The following is a 25907-nucleotide window of genomic DNA, read 5'->3' on the forward strand; positions in this document are numbered from 1 at the left end:
GCTCAGAGGAGGAGAAGAGTTTTGAGAAGAAGCCACAAGTTACCATCCTCCCGGAAGATGATTTTTGAGTAAGTACCGCTCCGGCTCCAGAGGAGGAGGCGTCAACTTCCAGGAAGAACTGCTTGTTGCCATCTGGGCGATGCAGCACCGGGGCGGAAGAGAAGGCCTGTTTAAGGGAAAGAAAGGCCTCCTCTGCTTCGGGTGGCCACTCTTTGGGATTAGTACCTTTACGGGTGAGCGCAGAAATTGGGGCCGTCCGGGAAGAGAAGTGTGGTATGAAGAGGCGGTAGTAGTTGGCGAAGCCCAGGAATCGCTGAATGGCCTTCAACCCCTCCGGTCGGGGCCATTTCTCGATGGCAGACAGTTTCTCAGGATCCATTTGTAGGCCGGTCTGAGAGATAATGTAGCCCAGAAACGGAAGCGAGGTCTGCTCAAAGAGGCACTTCTCAAATTTAGCGTAGAGATGGTTCTGCCTTAGCCTGAGCAGGACCTGACGAACGTCCCTCCGGTGAGTCTGGAGATCCGGAGAGAAGACCAAGATGTCGTCCAGGTACACCACTACGCAGGAGTAGAGAAGGTCCCGGAAGATGTCATTGACCAACTCTTGAAAGACGGCAGGAGCGTTACAGAGACCAAAGGGCATTACCAGGTATTCATAGTGGCCGTCCCGGGTGTTGAATGCCGTCTTCCATTCATCCCCCTGACGAATACGAACCAGGTTGTACGCCCCACGAAGGTCCAGTTTGGTGAAGATCTTAGCCCCCCTCAGACGATCAAATAATTCTGGAATGAGCGGAAGGGGGTACTTATTCTTCACCGTGATCAGGTTTAGGCCTCTATAGTCTATACAGGGACGGAGAGAGCCGTCCTTCTTTTTGACGAAAAAGAAGCCTGCTCCCGCCGGGGAGGTAGATTTCCGGATGAATCCTCTGGCCAGATTCTCCTCAATATATTCGGACATTGACCGGGTCTCAGCAGCGGATAAAGGATAGATACGCCCACGGGGAGGAGTAGTACCGGGTAGCAGATCGATGGGACAGTCGTATGGTCTATGTGGTGGTAATGTCTCTGCCTCCTTTTTATTAAAGACATCTGCATAAGACCAATAAGGAATCGGAAGTCCAGGTAGATTAGCTGGGGTAGGAGAGGGACGGACGGGATGGACGGGAACCAGGCAGGTTTTATGACAGTCTTGTCCCCAGCGAAGGACCTCTCCGGTTTGCCAGTCTAGCACGGGTGCATGTCTCTGGAGCCAGGGCAGACCTAGCAAGAGGGCGTGAGAGAGTCCAGGCAGAACATGAAAGGAGATACTTTCAGAATGCAGCATTCCCACCTGCAGGGTAATGGATTCGGTGATGAGTTGAATGGGGCGAGGTAAGAGGCCCCCATCCACGGCAGCGACAGACAAGGGTTCAGCCAGAGGTTTGGTGGGGATGCGGTATTTCTCAACCAGGGACTGTGAAATAAGGTTCCCGGCTGCTCCAGAGTCAAGTTGGGCTAGTTCGAAATAACGGTTCTCCCCGTAGATGATCGAAACAGACAACAGCAGGGATGGAGAGGATTTATTCTTGTCTAGGTGGACCTCTCTGAGCGAACCTAGACACAGGCGTTTCCCGACCTCTCCGGGCAGGCACAGATCCGGTGCTCCTTACTGCCACAGTAGAAGCAGCTCCCCTCGGCACGGCGTGAGTCCTGACGGGTTTTGACCATCTTGGTCTGGTCGACCTGCATAGGCTCAGGAGAGTGTACCTGGGGAGAAACGGAGGGAATGACGGGTTTCTGGAAAGTAGGAGCTAAACGTGGAATCCTTCTCTCACGGGTGACCTCTTTGGCACGCTCCTGGAACCGTAGGTCAATCCGAGTGGCAAGGGTTATTAGATCATCGAGAGAGGTAGGAATGTCCCGACCAGCAAGTTCATCTTTAATACGACCGGACAGACCCTCCCAGAAGACGGAAACCAGAGCGTCGTTATCCCAGGCCAGCTCCGAGGCAAGGGTGCGGAATCGTATGGCATATTGGCCCACGGTGAGACCCTCCTGACGGAGGCGTAGCAGAGAGGATGCGGATGAGGTCTTCCGTCCGGGTTCGTCGAAGACTTTCCGGAAAGCTGAGAGAAAAGCAGGCAAGTTGGACACCAGGGGGTCTCCTCTCTCCCATAGAGGATTTAGCCAGGCCAGGGCCTCCCCGGTGAGATGGGACATGATAAAGGCAATTTTGGCCCGGTCGGAATTAAACTGATGGGACAAAAGTTCAAAGTGCAGGGTGCACTGATTTATGAAGCCCCGAGCCTGGGCGGAGTCACCTCCGAAGCGAGGAGGTGCAGACAGCCGGGGTCCGGGATAGGTTACCATGGTATTAGTGGGTAGCGGAGCTGCCGGGTTGTGAGTCATGGTACTGGCAGTGGCTGCAGGTGGTGCAGTCAGAGTGTCCAGGCGAGTATTGACATTCCGCAGGTGACCCAGGATGGACTCCTGTTGGGACCTTTGACGGGATAGTTCATGACACAGGTCCGTGAGCGAGGGAGCTTGGGTGCCACCGGGTTCCATGGCCCGAGCAAACTGTAACGGGTCCGGGAGGCGGAACCTCTGAGCTACTATACAAGGGGGCGGCCCTTGTAAGGGAGCGGGTGGCAGTCTCTGGATGAACGGACAGGGAGATACGGCAAGTGATCAGGGCAGTCTCTGGGTGAACGGACAGGGAGATACGGAAAGTGATCAGGGCAGTCTCTGGGTAAGGGGTAGGTACGACCTGTGATGGCAGAGCCTCCGGGTAGGCTAGCAGGCAGACGGTAGATTGGTGCTCCCAGGTGAGCGAGCGAGAGTCTCTGGAATAGCAGGTGGTCACGGCACGTGACGGCGGAGCCTCCGGGCTGGCAGGCAAGCAGGTAACGGAGAAGCGCTCCCAGGTGAGCGGGCAAGAGTCTCTGGAATAGCTGGTGGTCACCGCACGTGACAACGGGACCTCCGGGCTGGCAAGCAGGCAGGTAACGGAGATGCGCTCCCAGGTGAGCGGGCAAGCTGGTCCATAGACAGACTGACCGGAGTGGTAAGGCAGACCGTCGGACCTCAGGCAAGCAGGCAGGTAGCTGATATGCGCTCCCAGGTGAGCGGGCAGGCTGGTCCTTAGACAGACTGACAGGAGTAGTAAGGCAGACCGTCGGACCTCAGACTGGCAGACAGGTAACAAGTATTCAGGCAGGAATCAGGCAGGTAACTGGCAGGAATCAGGCAGGTAACTGGCAGGTAACTGGCAGGTAACTGGCAACGGGACCTGAGGGCTGAAGCACAGGTGAGACACAGGTGCAAACAACATTGCTCGGGCACCTCCATTTTGGAGGAGGTGCCTTATATATGATGAAGTCCTCCGGCCATTGGCCGGGGACTCTTTAGGGCGGCGCGCGCGGCCCCTTTAAGAGGAGGGGAGCGCGCGCGCGCGCGCCCTAAGCACAGGGGCCGGGAAGGAGCGCGCGCTGAGAGCAGAGCAGGAGGAGGACGCCGGGACGGAGCGCGCGCTGACAGCAGAGCGGGGGGAGGATGCTGGGCACGGAGCAGAGCGGTGAGAGGAGCAGCGTCCCTGCCTAACAGAGGGCAGGGACGCCGGCACTACACAGAGAACTCAATGATGTTATTTGTGAGGGATAACTCCTAATGGACAAATGTCTCACAGGGATTTACTCTGCATCCTCTTTCAGTAATTCAGTCTATCCCTCAAGAGGTGGCCTCCATTCAGAGATCACTAACTGCCATTACTATCTTTTTGGCCTTGTATAATCATTCAACCAGTGTATCACTGGTAAGGTGGATAACAATCTAACTAGTTATAACTAACTGGTCTAATAACCCCATTATTCTATATAACTTGCTGTGATTTCTGTTTGATTAACGATATCACAAGTCAACTCAGTATATGGTGTGGCCGCGGACCAACACCTTATTGAATAGTATGGACCAACTAGCAAACATTGCTTATAAAATTATCCCAACAAGTTTTTCCATCACTGGCTTCATCCGGGGTTATTTGCAGCCACCATCCCCTGATGAAGCCAGTGATAGCGAAACTAGTTGGGGAGGCAGCTGGTTAATGGAGGCAGGTGGTTAATTTTATAAGCAATGTTTGCTAGTTGGTCTCTCTCTTAAAGTCAAAGTGGCGGTATTTCACAGTATAGGTTACACTGCATATTGTGTGTATGAAAGAAGGTGTCTTCTCCTTATGAAATAAGCAAGATTAGGGCCTCTCAGGGTGGCTAGAGCACAGTTCTTTTCACTTGCTTTTGTATGAAATATTATACTCAGTCCAAGTAATGCTACACTGATGGAGGGACCTTTACGGGTGGGCTCCCCGTGGCAACACAATAGTGGTATGGAGCCAGTCATGGTTTTGGCTCTTCCGATCCCTATTGCATGAGCTAGGTTGGATAAAGTTCGTAATATGGCAGACATAATTGATCTGGTTTCAGGCTGGAAGCACATAGGAAAACCAGTATGCAGGAGAACACTTGTCCAGCCTTATCTTTCCTGACTGTTTGAGGCTTGACTCCTTTGTGCAGGCGATTATCTGGAAAATGGTGCCCCCTCAGCGTGCACTGGAATGGATTCAGGGAGAAGTGGAGCTTCCTTCCTCTGCCTTGACTAGACAGACTGGTTTGTACTAGCTTACAGAAAGTGTGTGCACTGAGCCGAGAGGCTCCTCCAAGCCGTTTATATGGAAGCTTGTTTTGAGGTAATTAATCACCTAACTTTCATTCGCATACATGAATCCTCAATGTAAGCACATGCAATGTATTACATCTCCTAACTCACAGGGCCCAAAGTAGTACTGGCACATTACTACAAATCTACTGCCTCAACTGTTTCACTCAGCAGCAGTACATCGGGTACTGGGATACCACAACTGGGATTATGGTGTAGGGTAACCCTTTAACCTTCATTCCCGGTTAACAACTGGTGTTAAATTGATTTGGTGGTGGAACCAATGGTATGGCCATTTTTCCAAAGCAACCTAGGAGACATTATTCAATACGACAGTTCCAGGCCGCATGTTGCTTGTGATATTGTGAGGCCTAATCGTGCTACCATGTCCTGCAGCATCTCCAGACTTGTCTCCCATAGAGCACATCTGGGAGGTCATAAATTGCAAAGGGAGCTGCCAGCAGCAGATCTTGATGATTTGCCCAAGTGCATTCAGTTGGGCAGAATATTCCTCAGACAACCATTAATTACCTCACTTATGGCAGCCAAGGCGTGTAACTGTAGATATTTCTGTGTGTGGTGCTTATACTCCATACTAAATAAATTCAAAGGTTTTGAAAATTTTGTTTCCATTCTTTCACCATTTGCTTATCATTAACATGTCTATCCATCTTGTGATTTCCATAATTCCATGACTTTTCCTTATTGGTTGCAATTTCAATGTTGAGGAGCATGTTTGGAAGTTTTATAATGAGAAGGGATACCAAGGAATTTTGACAGGTTAAACACTGACAGTTACTACCTCCAGTAAGGTACGACTCAAGGGACTCCTTATGGTGGTGACCTAATTTACATACTTATTTCCCATGTAGCACTGCCTGTAAAATTCCTTCCATGTCTCAAATTAATTCTGAGTAATCAGCAACACTTGTTGCATGCCGAGGTTTCAGTAGTCCATTAGTACATTTTATCTGCTATTTGAGAACATGCTTAATCCAGTGGTTCCTACTGTAATTCTTATTACAATACTGGCTCTTAAAAGGGCTTTTTTTTTAATAAGGTCATCTGTTGCCCTAGCAAAAAGAAATGAACACTCATCAGATAGTCTCAGATCTACCAACAGAGTGCTGCAAGTTTTGATGTGTAATTTTCTAGGTTATATGTGCTATGGCACCAATGTCGACTTCCATAGTTATTTATAATCAACCTTAAAGAAGCACTCCTCCCATCAAAATGATCAAGATATGTGGTTAATCTGCAGGTTAATAGCATTTTAAATCTGTGCGGGCACCACAGTGAAAGTCTGGCTACAGGGAAGGAATGAAGTTTCTTCCTCCGGACAGCCTCCGGCTTTCAGTCGTAGAGGCGCGGCCGGCACAGCTTCTGTCACCACTTAGTGCATAGTGGTCAGTGGCTGTAATCATGCCCTAGCACTGACCACTACTGAGCCACTGCAAGGGCTTTTTTATAGCCTCTGCTCACTATGCACTGAGAGGTGACTTAAGCAGCACTGGCCACATCCATATGACTAAAAGCTGGAGGCTGCCCGGAGAAATAAAGTTAATTTACTCTCAGCAGCCGTGCTTTCAGTGCAGCAGCCACGCAAGTGTAAAATACTAATAACCTGCAGATTAGACCTATATCTGCATGCTAATAGTATTTGGGGACATGGCAATTGGAAAGGCTACGGGGAAATAATAAAACTTTCTAAAATATCATGCACATATTTCTGCTAATTAGCCATATCCACTGTTTCTTGTAAACTCAGCAAGCAGGTAAATAAAGTGTTTAAGTGGTGGAAGTTTTTTATCTAATGCCTTTCACAGACTTTGAATTAAAACCATAGCATTTAAAGTTGGTAATAGAGTTAACTTTTAATTATTGTGTTTTTAGATCACTCGGCTAACACTGCTGTCTTTGATATATTATAGTAAATTGAGATGAAGATTGTTCTTTGATTTGTTTGATTAATTATACACAACGAGTCGGTGTGAATAGAATATAAAGCAACACTTTATAGCTCATGTATTAGCATAGAATATTCCCGTGGATTATTCATATATTCATGTACAATTAAACTCATTTTCCTCATGGTAAGTTAATGCCAAGGAAACTTTGTCCTGTATTCACTAAGAGTGAATATGTTATGCGCTGATGTCTCATAATACTAATTAGATACACCGCCCCCTAGAGGACTGACATTTGCATGTTTATCTAATATCTCTTCCAGTTCAACAAGTACATGTCCACTTTCGATTCACATCCTTCCATTTCCCTTACCTCCAAACCTATGGCCAGCTTAAATGCTCAACATCTTTCAAGAGACTTTGTAATATATCTTATTAAAGAAATATATTTTTTTCTTCACTTATGAGTTACTTCTTCACCTCCACCCTGCCTCCTGAACTCACCATTCTCTCTGAAAATCAGCTTAAAGGGAAGGTGCCATAAAAAAAAAATTTCAACAATTGAAAGCATTTAAAGTATTAATGTTTTATTTTTTTTTAATATTATCATTTGTTTTTAATGAAGTAAAATATGAAAAATAATTTAAAAAGGTTTGGTATTTCAACTTTTAAACACTAGGGGGAGCAGCTGCTGAAATTGGCCATGAAAACCTAGTGCTAACATTACGGACTGCAGTAAATGTGGGTGGGGTCTGCTCATACAGTACAGACCAAAAGTTTGGACACACCTTCTCATTTAAAGATTTTTCTGTATTTTCATGACTATGAAAATTGTACATTCACACTGAAGGCATCAAAACTATGAATTAACACATGTGGAATTATATACTTAACAAAAAAGATTGAAACAACTGAAAATATGTCTTATATTCTAGGTTCTTCAAAGTAGCCACCTTTTTCTTTGATGACTGCTTTGCACACTCTTGGATTTCTCTTGATGAGCTTCAAGAGGTAGTCACCGGAAATGGTTTTCACTTCACAGGTGTGCCCTGTCAGGTTTAATAAGTGGGATTTCTTGCCTTATAAATGGGGTTGGGACCATCAGTTGTGTTGTGCAGAAGTCTGGTGGATACACAGCTGATAGTCCTACTGAATAGACTGTTAGAATTTGTATTATGGCAAGAAAAAAGCAGCTAAGTAAAGAAAAACGAGTGGCCATCATTACTTTAAGAAATGAAGGTCAGTCAGTGTGAAAAATTGGGAAAACTTTGAAAGTGTCCCCAAGTGCAGTTGCAAAAACCATCAAGCGCTACAAAGAAACTGGCTCACATGAGGACCGCTCCAGGAAAGGAAGACCAAGAGTCACCTCTGCTTCTGAGGATAAGTTTATCCGAGTCACCAGCCTCAGAAATCACAGGTTAACAGCAGCTCAGATTAGAGACCAGGTCAATGCCACACAGAGTTCTAGCAGCAGACACATCTCTTCAACAACTGTTAAGAGGAGACTTTGTGCAGCAGGCCTTCATGGTAAAATAGCTGCTAGGAAACCACTGCTAAGGACAGGCAACAAGCAGAAGAGACTTGTTTGGGCTAAAGAACACAAGGAATGGACATTAGACCAGTGGAAATCTGTGCTTTGGTCTGATGAGTCCAAATTGGAGATCTTTGGTTCCAACCACCGTGCCTTTGTGCGACGCAGAAAAGGTGAACGGATGGACTCTACATGTCTGGTTCCCACCGTGAAGCATGGAGGAGGAGGTGTGATGGTGTGGGGGTGCTTTTCTGGTGATACTGTTGGGGATTTATTCAAAATTGAAGGCATACTGAACCAGCATGGCTACCACAGCATCTTGCAGCGGCATGCTATTCCATCCGGTTTGCGTTTAGTTGGACCATCATTTATTTTTCAACAAGACAATGACCCCAAACACACCTCCAGGCTGTGTAAAGGCTATTTGACCAAGAAGGAGAGTGATGGGGTGCTACGCCAGATGACCTGCCTCCACAGTCACCAGACCTGAACCCAATCGAGATAGTTTGGGGTGAGCTGGACCGCAGAGTGAAGGCAAAAGGGCCAACAAGTGCTAAGCATCTCTGGGAACTCCTTCAAGATTGTTGGAAGACCATTTCCGGTGACTACCTCTTGAAGCTCATCAAGAGAGTGCTAAGAGTGTGCAAAGCAGTCATCAAAGCAAAAGGTAGCTACTTTGAAGAACCTAGAATATAAGACATATTTTCAGTTGTTTCACACTTTTATGTTAAGTATATAATTCCACATGTGTTAATTCATAGTTTTGATGCCTTCAGTGTGAATGTACAATTTTCAAAGTCATGAAAATATAGAAAAATCATTAAATGAGAAGGTGTGTCCAATCTTTTGGTCTGTACTCTATGACCTCATTCCGTCCACTTCTATAGGATGTAATGTGTGACACCCAGTAGGTTGCCTCGGGCTCATGCTCTGAGGGGCCCATGCTCTGAGGGGCACACACTTTGAGGCGCCCACCCGGAGCTACGCTACTGTAAACTGTATTGACTTGTGCCGATGCTGTTAAACTCTGCGGCAGAGCAGGGGGACATGATCTCCCTGCATTGCCACGCAGCCGATGTGGGGCCTGTGAGCCGGGTGGGGGGAGGGGCCCAGCTCTGGGCCCCCAGCCCATCCTCGCAAATTCAACTGTATTGACTGGTTACCGATACAGTTGAAAGAAGTGTTGAGTGAGGGAGCGTGACCCTCCCATCAATCCCCCTCTGCGGCTGACGTCACTGATGCAGACACTGACATTGGGCGCGATGACGTCACTACATGGAGCCCACTGTGCTGAGATGTGTGGGAGCTCGCTACAGAGACAGGAGCAGCGGTAGAACAAGGAGGAGTGCATTCTACTGTATGGTGGCCTATGGGAAGTGCATTCTACTGTATGGAGGCCTATGGGGAGTGCATTCTACAGTATGGAGGCCGATGGGGAGTGCATTCTACTGTACGGAGTCGGATGGGAAGTGCATTCTACTGTATGGAGGCCGATGAGGAGTGGATTCTACTGTATGGAGGCCGATGGGGAGTGCATTCTGCTGTATGCAGGCCAATAGGGAGTGCATTCTACTGTATGGAGGCCGATGGGGTGTGCATTCTACTTTATGGAGTCCAATGGGGAGTGCGTTCTACTGTATGGAGTCGGATGGGGAGAGCATTATACTGTATGGAGGCCGATGGGGAGGGCATTATACTGTCTGGAGGCCGATGGGGAGGGCATTAGACTGTATGGAGACCGATGGAGAGTGCATTCTACTATATGAAGGCCTATGGGGTGTGCATTATACTATAGGGTGTCCAATGGGTTGTGCATTATACTATATGGAGTCCGATAGGGTGTGCATTATACTATATGGGGTCCGATGGGGAGGGCATTATACTATATGGAGTATTTTATATTTTTAGTAACAGCAAGGTCATCTGCTGAGGTTCTCCTACATGTACCATTAGAGTGCACCACCGTAGTTGTAATCACGGTTACCTGGTTAAGGGCCCATTCAGAAGTTTCACTATCCCAAACCAAAACCCTACCTATACTCCCAGTGATACCACTCCGTCCACTTCTATGGGAGCAGTGGTGTAATGTGTGATACATGCTCCATACACCATATTACTACTCCCATAGAAGTGGACCGAGTGGGGTCACACTTTACATCACTGCTAATTTTATTAACCAGCAGAGGGAAAGCGGGCATCAGGGGCGGATGTTTTTAGCCTGGGAAGGGGGTAATACGCATGGAGCTTCCCAGGCTACTAATTTCAGCCCCCAGGTGTATACATAGCCTTTACTGACTATTAAAATGGGGGACCCCAGAAAAAAATTACGTGGGTTCCCCCTATGTTAACAGCTAGCAAAGGCTATGCAGACCGCTGGGGGGCTGATACTAATAGCCTAGGAAGGGGCCATGAATATTGGCCCCCTTCAAGACTAGAAACAGGAGCCCTCAGCTGCCCGAGAAATGGTCCATCCATAGGATGCGCCAATTCTGGCACTTAGCCTCATTCTACCCACTGCCCTGTAGTGGTGGCAGTGGGGTTATAGGGTTGGAGTTGATGTCAGCTTATAATGCCAGCTGACATCAAGCCCAGGTTAGTAATGGAGAGGAGTCTATAAGATGCCCCCATTAATAACCCCATAGTGTAAGTAAAATGTAAAATAAAAACACCCACACCGTGTATAAAATATATTTTTTGAAATAAAGACAATATTCCTTTAATATTCTAAATTAAACCATACTTACTGTCACGCCCATTCCAACTGAAGCCAACGTCCCCTGTAATAAAAATAAAATAATAAACCAACCTCATCCTTAGGAAACATGAATGCGGCCAAGTACAGAGATATCCAGGATGAAAACCTCTTCCAGAGTGCTCTGGACCTCAGACTTGGCTGAAGGTTCACCTTCCAACAAGACAATGATCCTCAGCACATAGCTAAAATAACAAAGGAGTGGCTTCAGAACAACTCTGTGACCATTCTTCACTGGCCCAGTCAGAGCCCTGACATAAACCCAATTGAGCATCTGTGGAGAGACCTGAAAATGGCTGTCCACCAACGTTCACCATCCAACCTGACGGAACTGGAGAGGATTTTCAAGGAAGAATGGTAGAGGATCCCCAAATCCAAGTGTGAAAAACTTGTTGCATCATTCCCAAGAAGACTCATGGCTGTACTAGCTCAAAAGGGTCCTTCTACTCAATACTGAGCAAAATGTCTGAATACTTATGACCATGTGATACTTCAGTTTTTCTTTTTTAATAAATTTGCAAAAATGTCTACATTTTTGTTATTTTTCAGTTAAGATGGGGTGCAGAGTGTACTTTAATGAGAAAAAAAATGAACTTTTAGAATTTACCAAATGGCTGCATTGAAACAAAGAGTGAAACATTTAAAGGGGTCTGAATACTTTCCGTACCCACTGTATATGTCACATACACACATACTATATACACACAGGCACATACACATATACACAGGCACACATACTATATATACACACACTATATACACACACACACACACTATATATACACACACTCTATATACACAGGCACACACACTATATACACACACACACACACACAGGCGCACACACTATATATACACACACAGGCACGCACACTATATATATACACAGGCACACACAATATATTCACACACACTATATATACACACAGAGGCACATACACTATATATACACAGATAGGCACACACACTATATATACACACACAGGCACAAACACTATATATACACACAGGCACATATACACATATTGTGGTAAAGCGACTTACTTTGCTTTCACAGAGGCAGACACAGGAAACACGTCTCATGTTAACTTCCTGTAGGTTTATTGGGATACGGCATAAACCTCAGCAGGGTTCCACAAAAATGAACATGTCCTCTCCGGGTTAGCGAAAAACAAAAAGATAAAGTATAGTACAGTCCATTGGTGAGCAGGGTTTCACCCACTCTGGGTAGCACATTCAGGTTCTACCACAAAGTTCTTCTGTGGAGCTTTCTGGCTTCCACACACAGTCTGGAGACTTCATTGTCCAGACCACGCCAGAGAAAAAAAAAAAAAAGACTGAGCATTTAACTTGCCCAGTCACACCCTGAGGTGGAGATTTGGTGAATGACTTCCCACCTTGCTTTATGTCATTCACAAAAAAACAACCCCCAACATATACCATACTGCAGGAAATTGTAGGATTAGTTCACTGAAGCTAGTAGCCACAGTGAAACATATCTCCCCTCACATATATCACCAGTGACTCTGTCACAATATACACACAGGAACAAATACTATATATACACACAGGCACATAATACTATATATACTGTGACAGAGTCACTAGTATTATATGCGAGGGGACGTATGTGTCACTCAGGATGCTCTCCTGTGTGAAGTGAGACCTACTGAATTTCTGCCAGCATGTTATATGCTGGGGGTTAACTCTTTTAAAGGGTGTGGTTTTATGGAAATGATGTAGAGTGTAACATACCTGGCGGCGTCCTTGCATAGTGGTCCATCTCCCACTGTGCAAGAGCGCGCACTTGATCTCCAATCCAGAATGTCTCTTTGGCTTCCCTCCATGCTGTCTGTTTGCTTCTGTTTCTGCTTAAGGGCGGCGCCCGATCACTTCCTGTTTTTTGTACCTGCTGCAGGCACACCCCTTGTGCGTCCTCAGCCTATTGCTGTCTGTCACCTGGTATTTAAACCAGCTGCTCCAATTAACCCATGCCTGAGCATCTTGCCCTGTCAGTTGGCTTTTTGTCTCTGACATGCCAGGTCCTGTGTATGTTACTTGTCTTGCAGTATTTGTTCCTGTGTCTGTACTGTGTCCTACCTGTGTACTCTAACCTGCAGTCTGTACACGCTCTCTAGCCTGTTGTCTTCTGCCTATCCTGGAGGCTGTATTTTCAGGCCAGTGTGAACACACTCCTAGCCTGTTCTTTCCGCCTTCTAGGGGCTGCATACCTAGACCCGTTCCTGTATCTTGCCTGCTCTTGTTTGTATACTCTTCTAGCCTATCTGTTTTTCTCTATGTCCGTACCTTCCCTTTTCTTGTAGAATCTGATCCCGTACCTATCTCCTACTCGTTGTCTTTGTACTCCCGTTTGTGAGTTTGGAGTCCACTCTCTACTTCATTGCAAGTATCCTGTGTGTATCTGGTTCTGCCTTTCCCTTCCAGTCTGTTCCGTGTGAACAGAGCCCTGTCCCCTCCGCATCTGCGGTTTCGCTTTGCTCAGCCCTGTCCCCTCCGCGTCTGCGGTTTCGCTTTGCTCAGCCCTGTCCACCGCGTCTGCGGTTTCGCTTTGCTCAGCCCTGTCCACCACGTCTGCGGTTTCGCTTTGCTCAGCCCTGTCCACCGCGTCTGCGGTTTCGCTTTGCTCAGCCCTGTCCACCGCGTTTGTGGTTTCGCTTTGCTCAGCCCTGTCCACCGCGTCTGCGGTTTCTCTTTGCTCAGCCCTGTCCACCGCGTCTGCGGTTTCGCTTTGCTCAGCCCTGTCCACCGCGTCTGCGGTTTCGCTTTGCTCAGCCCTGTCCACCGCGTCTGCGGTTTCGCTTTGCTCAGCCCTGTCCACCGCGTCTGCGGTTTCGCTTTGCTCAGCCCTGTCCACCGCGTCTGCGGTTTTGCTTTGCTCAGCCCTGTCCATCGCGTCTGCGGTTTCGCTTTGCTCAGCCCTGTCCACCACGTCTGCGGTTTCGCTTTGCTCAGCCCTGTCCACCGCGTCTGCGGTTTCGCTTTGCTCAGCCCTGTCCACCACGTCTGCGGTTTCGCTTTGCTCAACCCTGTCCACCGCGTCTGCGGTTTCGCTTTGCTCAGCCCTGTCCACCACGTCTGCGGTTTCGCTTTGCTCAGCCCTGTCCACCGTGTCTGCGGTTTCGAATTTGTCTCCCAGTCTGTACTGGACCCTACCCAGCCTGCGCTCTAGTCTGCCTGTTCCTGTATTCCCCGGTGTGGGTAAACAGCCGTGTCCGGAGTCTGACCTGGAGAAGACCCTGGTCCCTCTGCTCGGTTCCTCCCTGGTGCACTGGCGTCGTATGCCGTCGTGCGACCTTGGTCGGATCGGGCAGATACTTAGTTACGCCCCTCCAGGCACTCTCCGGTTCATGGCACAGTGGAATCACTACACTAAACACGCACACGCCAGTTAGTCCGGGCGTGTGCATTACAGCATGCTCAGGCCATGGTTCCCGTTGAGCCCCACGGCCTTCGCTCTCTGAGACGTTTTCCAGCGAATACATGCATTAAAAAAAAAATATATATATATATATATATTTATTTTATTTTATTTTTTTCTTTAGCTGAGTTCCAGGCGAATTACGCACCCGTCCCGATGAATCTTTCTGCACTCGTTCCTGCGGATCCGCCACGGTACTATGGGGATCCAAGACAGAGTCGTGCATTTGTGGAGCAATGCATGCTACACTTTAAGGCCTACCCTCTCTATTTTCCTTCCGATTGGGCTGAAGTGCCCTTTATGATTGACTACCTAGCGGGTGATGCCTTGAAATGGGTCACCCCCCTATGGGAAGCATGGGATCCTGTCGTCCTTGACCTGCAGGCCTTTCTGGTGGCCTTTCGTATGGTCTTTGAGGACCCTAACCCTGAAGCCCCTGCTGAAGCTTCACTTCCCAATATCCCGGAGCAGCCCCGACCGGTAATGTGTGTGGGTAGCGCACTAGTCCTCCTGCCCGAAGAGACTACTGCCCACCCAGAATCCACACAGGATGACTACGCTCTCCGGAATACTTCTCACGACCTCAAGAGGCAGTCCAGACGTGCTAGGCGTAGAGGCAAGCCGTCAGGCCAAGTACTGTTCTCCCAAAGACCTCCTGATTCCAACCTTGAGGTTCCTGCTGAAGCTTCATTTCCTGGTATCCCGGAGCAGCCTCGATGGGTAATGTGCGTGGGTAGCGCACCAGTTCTCCTGCCTGAAGAGACTACTGCCTACCCAGAATCCACACTGGAGGACTTCCTGCACCCGGTATCTGATGCTTCACCCACTTTAACCGGTGAGACTGTCCAAGGGTACTCTGAAGTACTGATTACCTCAGAGTCTGTGCATCTCTACTACCTGGCGGAGGACCCCCTGTTGCCTCCTGAATCCTCCGGGATACCACCTGATGACAAATGGAGAGAGACTTCCCTACACCCGGTATCCGATACTTCGTCTGCTCCGTCCTGTGAGCCTGACAATGGGTACTTCAAAGCGGTAGTTAACTCCGAGTCTCTACTCCCCTCCGACCAGGCGGAGGACCTCCAGTTCTCTCCCGAACCCTTCGGGGTGCTACCTGGTAGCGAATGGACAGAGCCTTCCCTATACTCTGCACCTGATACCTCGCCCGCTTCGTCCAGTGAGTCCGACTTAGTGTTCTCCGAAGAAAAGGTTACCCCCGAGTCTCTACACCCCTCCAACCTGGCGGAGGACCTCCAGTTGTCTCCTGAGCCCTTCGGGGTGCTACCTGGTAGCGAAAGGACAGAGACTCTCCTATACTCTGTACCTGATACCTCGCACACTTCGTCCAGTGAGTCCAACCTAGTGTACTCCGAAGCAGAGGTTACTCCCGAGTCTCTACACCCCTCCGACCAGGCGGAGTACCTCCAGTTGTCTCCAGAACCCTTCGGGGTGCCACCTGGTGGTGAATGGACAGAGACTTTCCTATATCTTGGATCTGATACCTCGCTCGCTTCGCCTAGTGAGTCTAACCTAGTGTACTCCAAAGCAGAGGTTATTCCCGAGACTCTACACCCCTCCGACCAGGCGGAGGACCTCCAATTGTCTCCAGAACCCTTCGGGGTGCCACCTGGTGGTGAATGGACAGAGACTTTCCTATACTCGGCACCCGATACCTCGCCTGCTTCGTCCAGTGAGTCCGACCTAGTGTTCTCTGAAGCAGAGGTTACCCCCGAGTCTCTGCACTCCTCTGACCCGGCAGAGGACCTCCAGGTGTCTCCTGAACCCTTCGGGGTGCTACTTGATAGCGAATGGACTGAGACTCTCCTATACTCGGTACCTGATACTTCGCCTGCTTCATCCAGTGAGTCTGAACAAGTGTACTCCGAAGCGGAGGTTACCCCCGAGTCTCTTCCCCCCTCCAACCCGGCGGAGGACTTCCAGTTGTCTTCTGTACTCTCTGGGGTGCCACCTGAAAATATGTGGAGAGAGACTTCCTTGTGTGCTGTTCCTGGTACTCCACCCGTTTCATCTGTTGCTGAGGATGGCTGGATAGGAGGTAGCATCCTAGCTACCCAGATGAGACCAGTTTTTCCTGTGGACAGTGGAAGTGATCTTCTTGAAGTGAAGGATTGGCCCTCGAATTCCCTGCGGAAGATTCTGGCAGGCCTGAAGAAGAGGGGGCGTAAGGGGGGGGTACTGTAACATACCTGGCGGCGTCCTTGCATAGTGGTCCATCTCCCACTGTGCAAGAGCGCGCACTTGATCTCCAATCCAGAATGTCTCTTTGGCTTCCCTCCATGCTGTCTGTTTGCTTCTGTTTCTGCTTAAGGGCGGCGCCCGATCACTTCCTGTTTTTTGTACCTGCTGCAGGCACACCCCTTGTGCGTCCTCAGCCTATTGCTGTCTGTCACCTGGTATTTAAACCAGCTGCTCCAATTAACCCATGCCTGAGCATCTTGCCCTGTCAGTTGGCTTTTTGTCTCTGACATGCCAGGTCCTGTGTATGTTACTTGTCTTGCAGTATTTGTTCCTGTGTCTGTACTGTGTCCTACCTGTGTACTCTAACCTGCAGTCTGTACACGCTCTCTAGCCTGTTGTCTTCTGCCTATCCTGGAGGCTGTATTTTCAGGCCAGTGTGAACACACTCCTAGCCTGTTCTTTCCGCCTTCTAGGGGCTGCATACCTAGACCCGTTCCTGTATCTTGCCTGCTCTTGTTTGTATACTCTTCTAGCCTATCTGTTTTTCTCTATGTCCGTACCTTCCCTTTTCTTGCAGAATCTGATCCCGTACCTATCTCCTACTCGTTGTCTTTGTACTCCCGTTTGTGAGTTTGGAGTCCACTCTCTACTTCATTGCAAGTATCCTGTGTGTATCTGGTTCTGCCTTTCCCTTCCAGTCTGTTCCGTGTGAACAGAGCCCTGTCCCCTCCGCATCTGCGGTTTCGCTTTGCTCAGCCCTGTCCCCTCCGCGTCTGCGGTTTCGCTTTGCTCAGCCTTGTCCACCGCGTCTGCGGTTTCGCTTTGCTCAGCCCTGTCCACCACGTCTGCGGTTTCGCTTTGCTCAGCCCTGTCCACCGCGTCTGCGGTTTCGCTTTGCTCAGCCCTGTCCACCGCGTTTGTGGTTTCGCTTTGCTCAGCCCTGTCCACCGCGTCTGCGGTTTCTCTTTGCTCAGCCCTGTCCACCGCGTCTGCGGTTTCGCTTTGCTCAGCCCTGTCCACCGCGTCTGCGGTTTCGCTTTGCTCAGCCCTGTCCACCGCGTCTGCGGTTTCGCTTTGCTCAGCCCTGTCCACCGCGTCTGCGGTTTCGCTTTGCTCAGCCCTGTCCACCGCGTCTGCGGTTTTGCTTTGCTCAGCCCTGTCCACCGCGTCTGCGGTTTTGCTTTGCTCAGCCCTGTCCACCGCGTCTGCGGTTTTGCTTTGCTCAGCCCTGTCCACCGCGTCTGCGGTTTTGCTTTGCTCAGCCCTGTCCACCGCGTCTGCGGTTTCGCTTTGCTCAGCCCTGTTCACCGCGTCTGCGGTTTCGCTTTGCTCAGCCCTGTCCACCGTGTCTGAGGTTTCGCTTTGCTCAGCCCTGTCCACCGCGTCTGCGGTTTCGCTTTGCTCTGCCCTGTCCACCGTGTCTGTGGTTTCGAATTTGTCTCCCAGTCTGTACTGGACCCTACCCAGCCTGCGCTCTAGTCTGCCTGTTCCTGTATTCCCCGGTGTGGGTAAACAGCCGTGTCCGGAGTCTGACCGGGAGTAGACCCTGGTCCCTCTGCTCGGTTCCTCCCTGGTGCACTGGCGTCGTATGCCGTCGTGCGATCTTGGTCGGATCGGGCAGATACTTAGTTACGCCCCTCCAGGCACTCTCCGGTTCATGGCACAGTGGAATCACTACACTAAACACGCACACGCCAGTTAGTCCGGGCGTGTGCATTACATAGAGATGGGAGGGAAGTCATTCCCTATATCTCCTCCTCAGGGTGTGGCTGAGCAAGCTTTAAATGTTCAGTCCTGTTTTTTTTCTCTGTGTTGTGTTTGGAGAGGCAAGGTCTCCAGACTAGACAGCCATAGCTCAGAAAGGAGCTGGAGGCAGGACATAACCTGTGTGGGCGAACTGTACACACATATGGACTGTGCTATCTTTTATGTTTTGTTTTGTTGTTTTGCCAGTAAGACTGTGTTTATTTATCCTGGAGTTGCAGGGCTTTATGCCATAAAATAAAGCCTGCAGAGAAAACCCGGTTCCTGAGTCTACTTCCGGAAGCAGCCGACCTACCACAGTTGGTGTGAGAGTGCAACCAAGATTCCAAGAACATGTGTACCTGCCTTAGAGACTGGTGGATGTCCTGGGTGAAGGCTGCAACCAGCCAGAGAAGTCCGGCAGCATGGAGGAGCTCATTAAGCACCTGGTGCAGAGTTAAAAACAGATGCACCAACAGCACCTGCAGAGCCAGCAGCAGCACCAGGAGACGACCAAACTGTTGTTGCAACAAATCCAGTTGTAGCACAAGGTGCAGCAGCACCAGCAGGAACAGCAGCAGATAAAACTTCTGGCGGACGCCATCCAGGGCAGGGCGACCACCCCATCCCCAGGGCCGACTGATGACTTCCACATCAGGAAGGCGGTAAGACGGGCCATGCAGATGATGACCACTGGGGATGATGTGGAAGCATTTCTGATTGTCTTTGGGAGGGTGGCTGATCGGGAGAGACTTCCACCAGAACAGTGAGCAGAGGTTCTGGCACCATATTTGTCGGGGGAACCCCAAAAGGCGTATTACGACTTGGCACTGCAGGATGCCAAGGAATACGCCAAGCTAAAGACAGAGATCTTAGCATGCCTGGGAGTGAATATGGCGGTGAGAGCCCAATAAGTCCACCTTTGGGCGTTTGCCAGCGGCAGACCCCCTCGCTCGCAGATGTTTGACCTACAGTGGGTATGGAAAGTATTCAGACCCCTTTAAATTTTTCACTCTTTGTTTCATTGCAGCCATTTGGTAAATTCTAAAAAGTTCATTTTTTTATTATTAAAGTACACTCTGCACCCCATCTTGAATGAAAAACAACAGAAATGTAGAAATTTTTGCATATTTAATAAAAAAGAAAAACTGAAATATCACATGGTCATAAGTATTCAGACCCTTTGTTCAGTAATGAGTAGAAGCACCCTTTTGAGCTAGCAGGGCCATGAGTCTTCTTGGGAATGATGCAACAAGTTTTTCACACCTGGATTTGGGGATCCTCTGCCATTCTTCCTTGCAGATCCTCTCCAGTTCTGTCAGGTTCGATGGTGAACATTGGTGGACAGCCATTTTCAGGTCTCTCCAGAGATGCTCAATTGATTTTAGGTCAGGGCTCTGGCTGGGCCAATCAAGAATGGTCACAGAGTTGTTCTGAAGCCACTCCTTTGTTATTTTAGCTTTGTGCTGAGGGTCATTGTCTTGTTGGAAGGTGAACCTTCGGCCAAGTCTGAGGTCCAGAGCACTCTGGAAGAGGTTTTCATCCAGGATATCTCTGTACTTGGCCACATTCATGTTTACTTCAATTGCAACCAGTCATCCTGTCCTTGCAGCTGAAAAACACCCCCATAGCATGATGCTGCCACCACCATGTTTCACTGTTGGGATTGTATTGGGCAGGTGATGAGCAGTGCCTTGTTTTCTCCACACATACCACCAAAAAGTTCTATCTTCGTCTCATCAGACCAGAGAATCTTATTTCTCATAGTCTGGGAGTCCTTCATGTGTTTTTGAGCAAACTCTATGCAGGCTTTCATATGTCTTGCACTGAGTAGAGGCTTCCGTCGGGCCACTCTGCCATAAAGGCCTGACTGGTGGAGTGCTGCAGTGATAGTTGACTTTGTGGAACTTTCTCCCATCTCCCTACTGCATCTCTGGAGCTCAGCCACAGTGAACTTGAGGCTCTTTTTACCTCTCTCACCAAGGCTCTTCTCCCACGATTGCTCAGTTTGGCTGGATGGCCAGGTCTAGGAAGACTTCTGGTGGTCCCAAACTTCTTCCATTTAAGGATTATGGAGACCACTGTGCTCTTAGGAACCTTTAGTAATGCAGAAATTCTTTTGTAACCTTGGCCAGATCTGTGCCTTGCTACAATTCTGTCTCTGAGCTCCTTGGGCAGTTCCTTTGAGCTATGATTCTCATATGGTCTGACATGCACTGTGAGCTGTGAGGTCTTATATAGACAGGTGTGTGCCTTTCCAAATCAAGTCCTATCAGTTTAATTAAACACAGCTGTACTCCAATGAAGGAGTAGAACCATCTCAAGGAGGATCATGAGGAAATGGACAGCATGTGACTTAAATATGAGTGTCTGAGCAAGGCGTCTGAATAGTTATGACCATGTGATATTTCAGTTTTTCTTTTTTAATAAATTTGCAAAAATTTCTACATTTCTGTTTTTTAAGTCAAGATGGGGTGCAGAGTGTACTTTAATGAGAAAAAAATGAACTTTTAGAATTTACCAAATGGCTGCATTGAAACAAAGTGAAAAATTTAAAGGGGTCTGAATACTTTCCATACCCACTGTACTGCATCTCGTTCAGAAGTGGTTGCAACCAGAGTCCTCCACTCTGGCCTAGATGGTTCAGTGGGTGGTGATTGATAGATTTGTGCACTCCCTTCCCAAGCCAGTACAGACTCAGGTTGCCCAGGGCGATTTCCAGAAGGCAGATGATTCATCTTCATCAGCCTGGTAGAGAGGTACCAGGTGGTTGAGAAATCCCTCGGGAAACCAGAGGTAATCACTCCTCCGTACTGGGATACCCAAAAGTGGGCGGGTTCAACACGGAAGTGGTCCAGAGCCACCACTGGGGGGGGAGTCCCACTCCCACTGAAGGTGCTACAAGGACTGCTGCTAAAGATCTAGTCTGTTGGCGGTGTCAAAACCCTGGACATGTAGCTGCCAGGTGTCATATGTCCCCCGAGCCCATGGAGTGCAGCCTAGGGTCTCCTATTATGATTATCCTGCCTGCAGTGTGGACTGTCGACCCGGCGAGGGCATGTGCTGTGTCCATTAATGGGGTAATGGTGCTTGGACTGTTGGATTCAGGGAGTCTAGTGACCCTAATCAGTGCCAATCTTCCCCACCAGCTGATCTCTGCCAAGACTGTGGGCGTTCGCTGCATACTTGGGGACACCAAGGACTACACTGTGGCCACAGTGACAGTGGGAACAAACTGTGGTGCCAAATCCCATGAGGTTGGGGGTGGTTAAGAACCTGATAAATTCTGTCATATTGGGGCGCGATTTCCCATTGTTCTGGGACTTGTGTGGGAAAGGAACCGGACTGAGTCGCGTGGACAATTTCCTGGTCCCTAAGGAAATACCACCGTTGACATCTGAAGGGGATGAGTTCCCATTGTGTGTCCTTGCCGACGAGGCTGTGACCGAGGAGGCCGACCTTCCTGAGTTAGGGGTGACAGGAGAGAACTTTGAGTCGTCTCAAGTTCTGGACTTGACCTTGAAGGGGGCATGGGACAATGTTACTGTCTGTAATGGGGTTGCTCAAGAGCCGGGGGCAGACAACAGGTAACCACACTTTGCAGTTCAGGGGGAATTATTGTATCGGGTGACCAAACCAAGGGGTGATCCTGAATTATTGTAGATCCTGCCCCACCTGCCAGATAACCGTGCCCTCCTCCCACTTCCGTAGTCCTTTAATCCCCCTACCTGTGATAGAAATCCCCTTTGAGAGGATTGCCATGGACCTAGTGGGGCCCTTAGTAAAATCGGCCTGGGGCCTCCAATACATCCTGGTGGTCATGGACTATGCGACCCGGCACCTGGAAGCAGTACCACTGAGGAACTCGTCGAGTAGGAGCATCACCCGGGAACTTGTCCATATATTTGCCAGGACCGGACTGACGAAGGAGATCTTAACAGACCAAGGAACCCCGTTCATGAGCAAGGTAATGAAGGAGCTGTGTAAAGTCCTTCAGATTACCCAGCTGCGAACCTCTGTTTACCATCTGCAGACAGACAGCCTGGTGGAAAGCTTTAATAAAACCTTAAAAGCAATGCTCAAAAAGGTCGTAGAGTAGGACGGTCATGACTGGGACTACCTGCTACCATTCCTGCTCTTCTCAGCTAGAGAGGTCCCACAAGCCTCTACAGGTTTCTCCCCGTTTGAGCCATTGTACTGACGACATCCGCAAGGGCACCTGGATATTGAAAGGAAACCTGGGAAGCTGAGGTTACGCCCCACCGGAGCATCATAGAACAAGTCACCCAGATGCAGAAGAGGATGGCGAAAGTGATGCTTATCGTGAAGGCTCATCTCCCCCAAGCACAAAAGGCCCAGGCAAGGGTATATAACCAGTCAGCGAGGCTGAGACAGTACCAGCCTGGGGATCGCATACTGGTGCTTATTCCCACCGTCAAGAGCAAGTTCCTGGCCAAGTGGCAAGGCCCGTATGAGGTGGTGGAGAAACTCAGCGAAGTGAACTACAAAGTTCACCAGCCTGGCCGAAGAAAGCCGCACCAAGTGTACCATGTGAACTTGCTCAAGCTGTGGCGAGATCGGCAAATGCTGGGGGCTTCTTGTTTGGGAGCCAGTCCGAAAGCCAATGTTGAAGACGTCACGATAGCAGAGACTCTATCACCGGCACAGAAACAACAATGTAGAGAGCTGCTGCAACGGAACCGTCACCTGTTCTCGGAGTTGCCAGGGTGTACGGAGGTGGTCGAGCATAATGTGCTGACGGAAGCACATGTTAGGGTAAACCTCAAACTCTATAGGATTCCTGAAGCGCGCCATGAGGTAATGTCAGCTGAGGTGAAGAGAATGCTGGACCTCGGCGTGATAGAGGAATCCAAGAACGGATGGTCGAGTCCCATCGTTCTCGTGCCAAAGCCAGATGGGGAGTGGAGATTTTGTAGCGATTACTGCAGGCTGAATGAGGTTTCCAAGTGTGACACATACCCGATGTCCAGCGTCGACGAACTCATCGAGAGGCTTGGACTTGCAAGATATATTACCACCCTAAACTTGATGAAGGGCTACTGGCAGATCCTCATGTCCCAGAGGGCCAAGGAGAAAACTGCTTTCTCAACACCTGATGGGTGCTTCCAGTACACCCGAATGCCTTTCAGACTGCAGAGAGCACCAGCCACCTTCCAGAGGGCCATGGATTGGATCCTCAGCCCACATAAGAAGCATGCCGCAGCCTACCTTGATGACATTGTTGTCTTTAGCCCAAACTGGGCTAGTCGTCTGCCAAAGGTACAAGTGATTCTGGATGCTCTAAGGAAGGCAGGATTTATGATAAATCTGAGAAAATGTGCCATTGGGAAGGAGGAGGCCAAGTACTTAGGCTACGTCGTCAGGAGAGGTGAAATTAAGCCACAGGTCAATAAGATCGAGGCAATTCAGAACTGGCCGCAACCGCTCTCCAAGAAGCAGGTGAGAGCATTTCTTGGAATTGTGGGATATTACCTGCAGTTTATCCCAAATTTTGTTATGATTGCCGCATCACTGATGGACCTTCTGAAAGGCACAAAATCAACGATGGCAAAATGGACAGTTGAAACCGAGATGGTGTTCCAACAGCTGAAGCTGGCACTCTTTAAGCAGCCGGTCCTGGCCGCACCAGACTTTACTAAAGAGTTTGTGCTCTAGACAGATGCCTCAGAAGTTGGCCTAGGAGCCGTGCTTTTGCTGGAGATAAATGGGGAAGATCATCCCATCCTGTATATGAGCCGGAAGTTCTCATCCTGTGAGGAAAATTATGCCATTGTGGAAAAAGAATGCTTAGCCATAAAATGGGCCATAGACACACTAAGATATTACCTACTTGGCTGAAAGTTTAAATTGGTGTCAGACCATGCCCCTTTGAAATGGTTGAGGGAAAAGAAGGGTAACTAGGTGGTTCTTAGGTCTCCAAGACTTTAATTTTCACGTGGAGCATAGACCTGGGAAGTAATGCTGATGCCCTCTCCAGATGTGACAGTCACTGGTATTATATGTGAGGGGAGGTATGTGTCCCTCAGGATGCTCTCCTGTGTGAACTGAGACCTACTGAATTTCTGCCAGCATGTTATATGTTGGGTTCACTCTTTTAAAGGGTGTGGTTTTAAGGGAATGACATAGAGATGGGAGGGAAGTCATTCCCCATACCTCCACCTCAGAGTGTGGCTGAGCAAACTTTAAATTTTCAGTCCTGTTTTTTTTCTCTGTGTTGTGTTTGGAGAGGCAAGGTCTCCAGACTGGATAGCCATAGCTCAGGAAGGAGCTGGAGGCTGGACATAACTTGTGTGGGCGAACCACACACACACACATGGACTGTGCTATCGTTTATCTTTAGTTTTGTTGCTTTGCCAGTAAAGCCATGTTTTGCTGAAGTTTCAGGGCTTTATGCCATACAATAAAGCCTGCAGAGAAATCCCAGTTCCTGAGTCTACTTCCGGAAGCAGTCGAGCGAGTCAACCTATCACAATACATACAGGCACACACACTATATAAACACACAGGCACACACACACATGCACACATATATTAAATATAGACACAGGCACACACACACACATATACACATTTACTATATATACACAGACACACACACACATATACACACAGGCACATACACTATATACTGAGGCAAACATTATATACACACACAGCACAGGCATATACACATGCACATAAACACATATACACAGTGGAAGCAGCACAGGTTGAATGTAGAAAACAATAGTTTCAACTAGTATAATTACTAGTGATGAGCGAGCACTAAAATGCTCGCGTGCTCGAAGCTCGGATCAAGCACATTGGAATACCCGGGTGCTCGACCTGACCAACGAGCTCAATATAAGTCTATGGGAAACCCGAGCATTTTTCTGGCGACCCCCCCCCCCCCCCTGGCGGTCTGTAGTAGGTCAAAAATTCCCCAAATCGATGGGAACGGTGCTCAATTAAATGTCAGGCAGGCAGAATATATAGGCAGACAGGCAGGCAGGGTATATAGGAGGGTGCATGAAAAACATAGCAGGGCACTTGGAATACTCTAGTGCCCTCCGATTTTCATGCACCCGTCTCTTTAAAAAAGCCTCCGGCAATTAATCAGCGGCATACACTGGTACCTGACAATTTAGAACAGAAAGGATAGAGCATCACACATAGATTAGATAGATAGAAACATGTCAGTCACATATATAATAAGTACAGTGACAGTGTTGGCTACTGTACTTGTTATTTAGTGTTAAAATAAAGGATTTATTAAAAAAAAAAATTGGCGTTGGGTTCCCCGTAATTTTAGTCTCTAGCGGAGGTTAAGCAGACGGCTGGGGCAGATGTTTGAAGCCTGGGAAAGGGGTAATACCCACGGAGCTTCCCAGGCTACTAATATCAGCCCCCAGCTGAATACCTAGCCTTTACTAGCTAATAAAATGGGGGACCCCAAAAAAATGACGTGGGGTCCCCACTATTTTAATAGCTGGCAAAGGCTAGGCACACAGCTGGGGGCTGATATTAATAGCCCAGGAAGGGTGCCATGAATATTGGCCCCCTCCCAGGCTAGAAACACCAGCCACTAGAGACTAAAATTATGGGGAACCCCACGCCAATTTTTTTTTAATAAATCCTTTATTTTAA

Source organism: Phyllobates terribilis, unplaced genomic scaffold (assembly GCF_046119375.1).
Source record: "Phyllobates terribilis strain yellow unplaced genomic scaffold, ASM4611937v1 Scaffold_1__5_contigs__length_1240528914, whole genome shotgun sequence".
Taxonomy (NCBI): Eukaryota; Metazoa; Chordata; class Amphibia; order Anura; family Dendrobatidae; genus Phyllobates; species Phyllobates terribilis.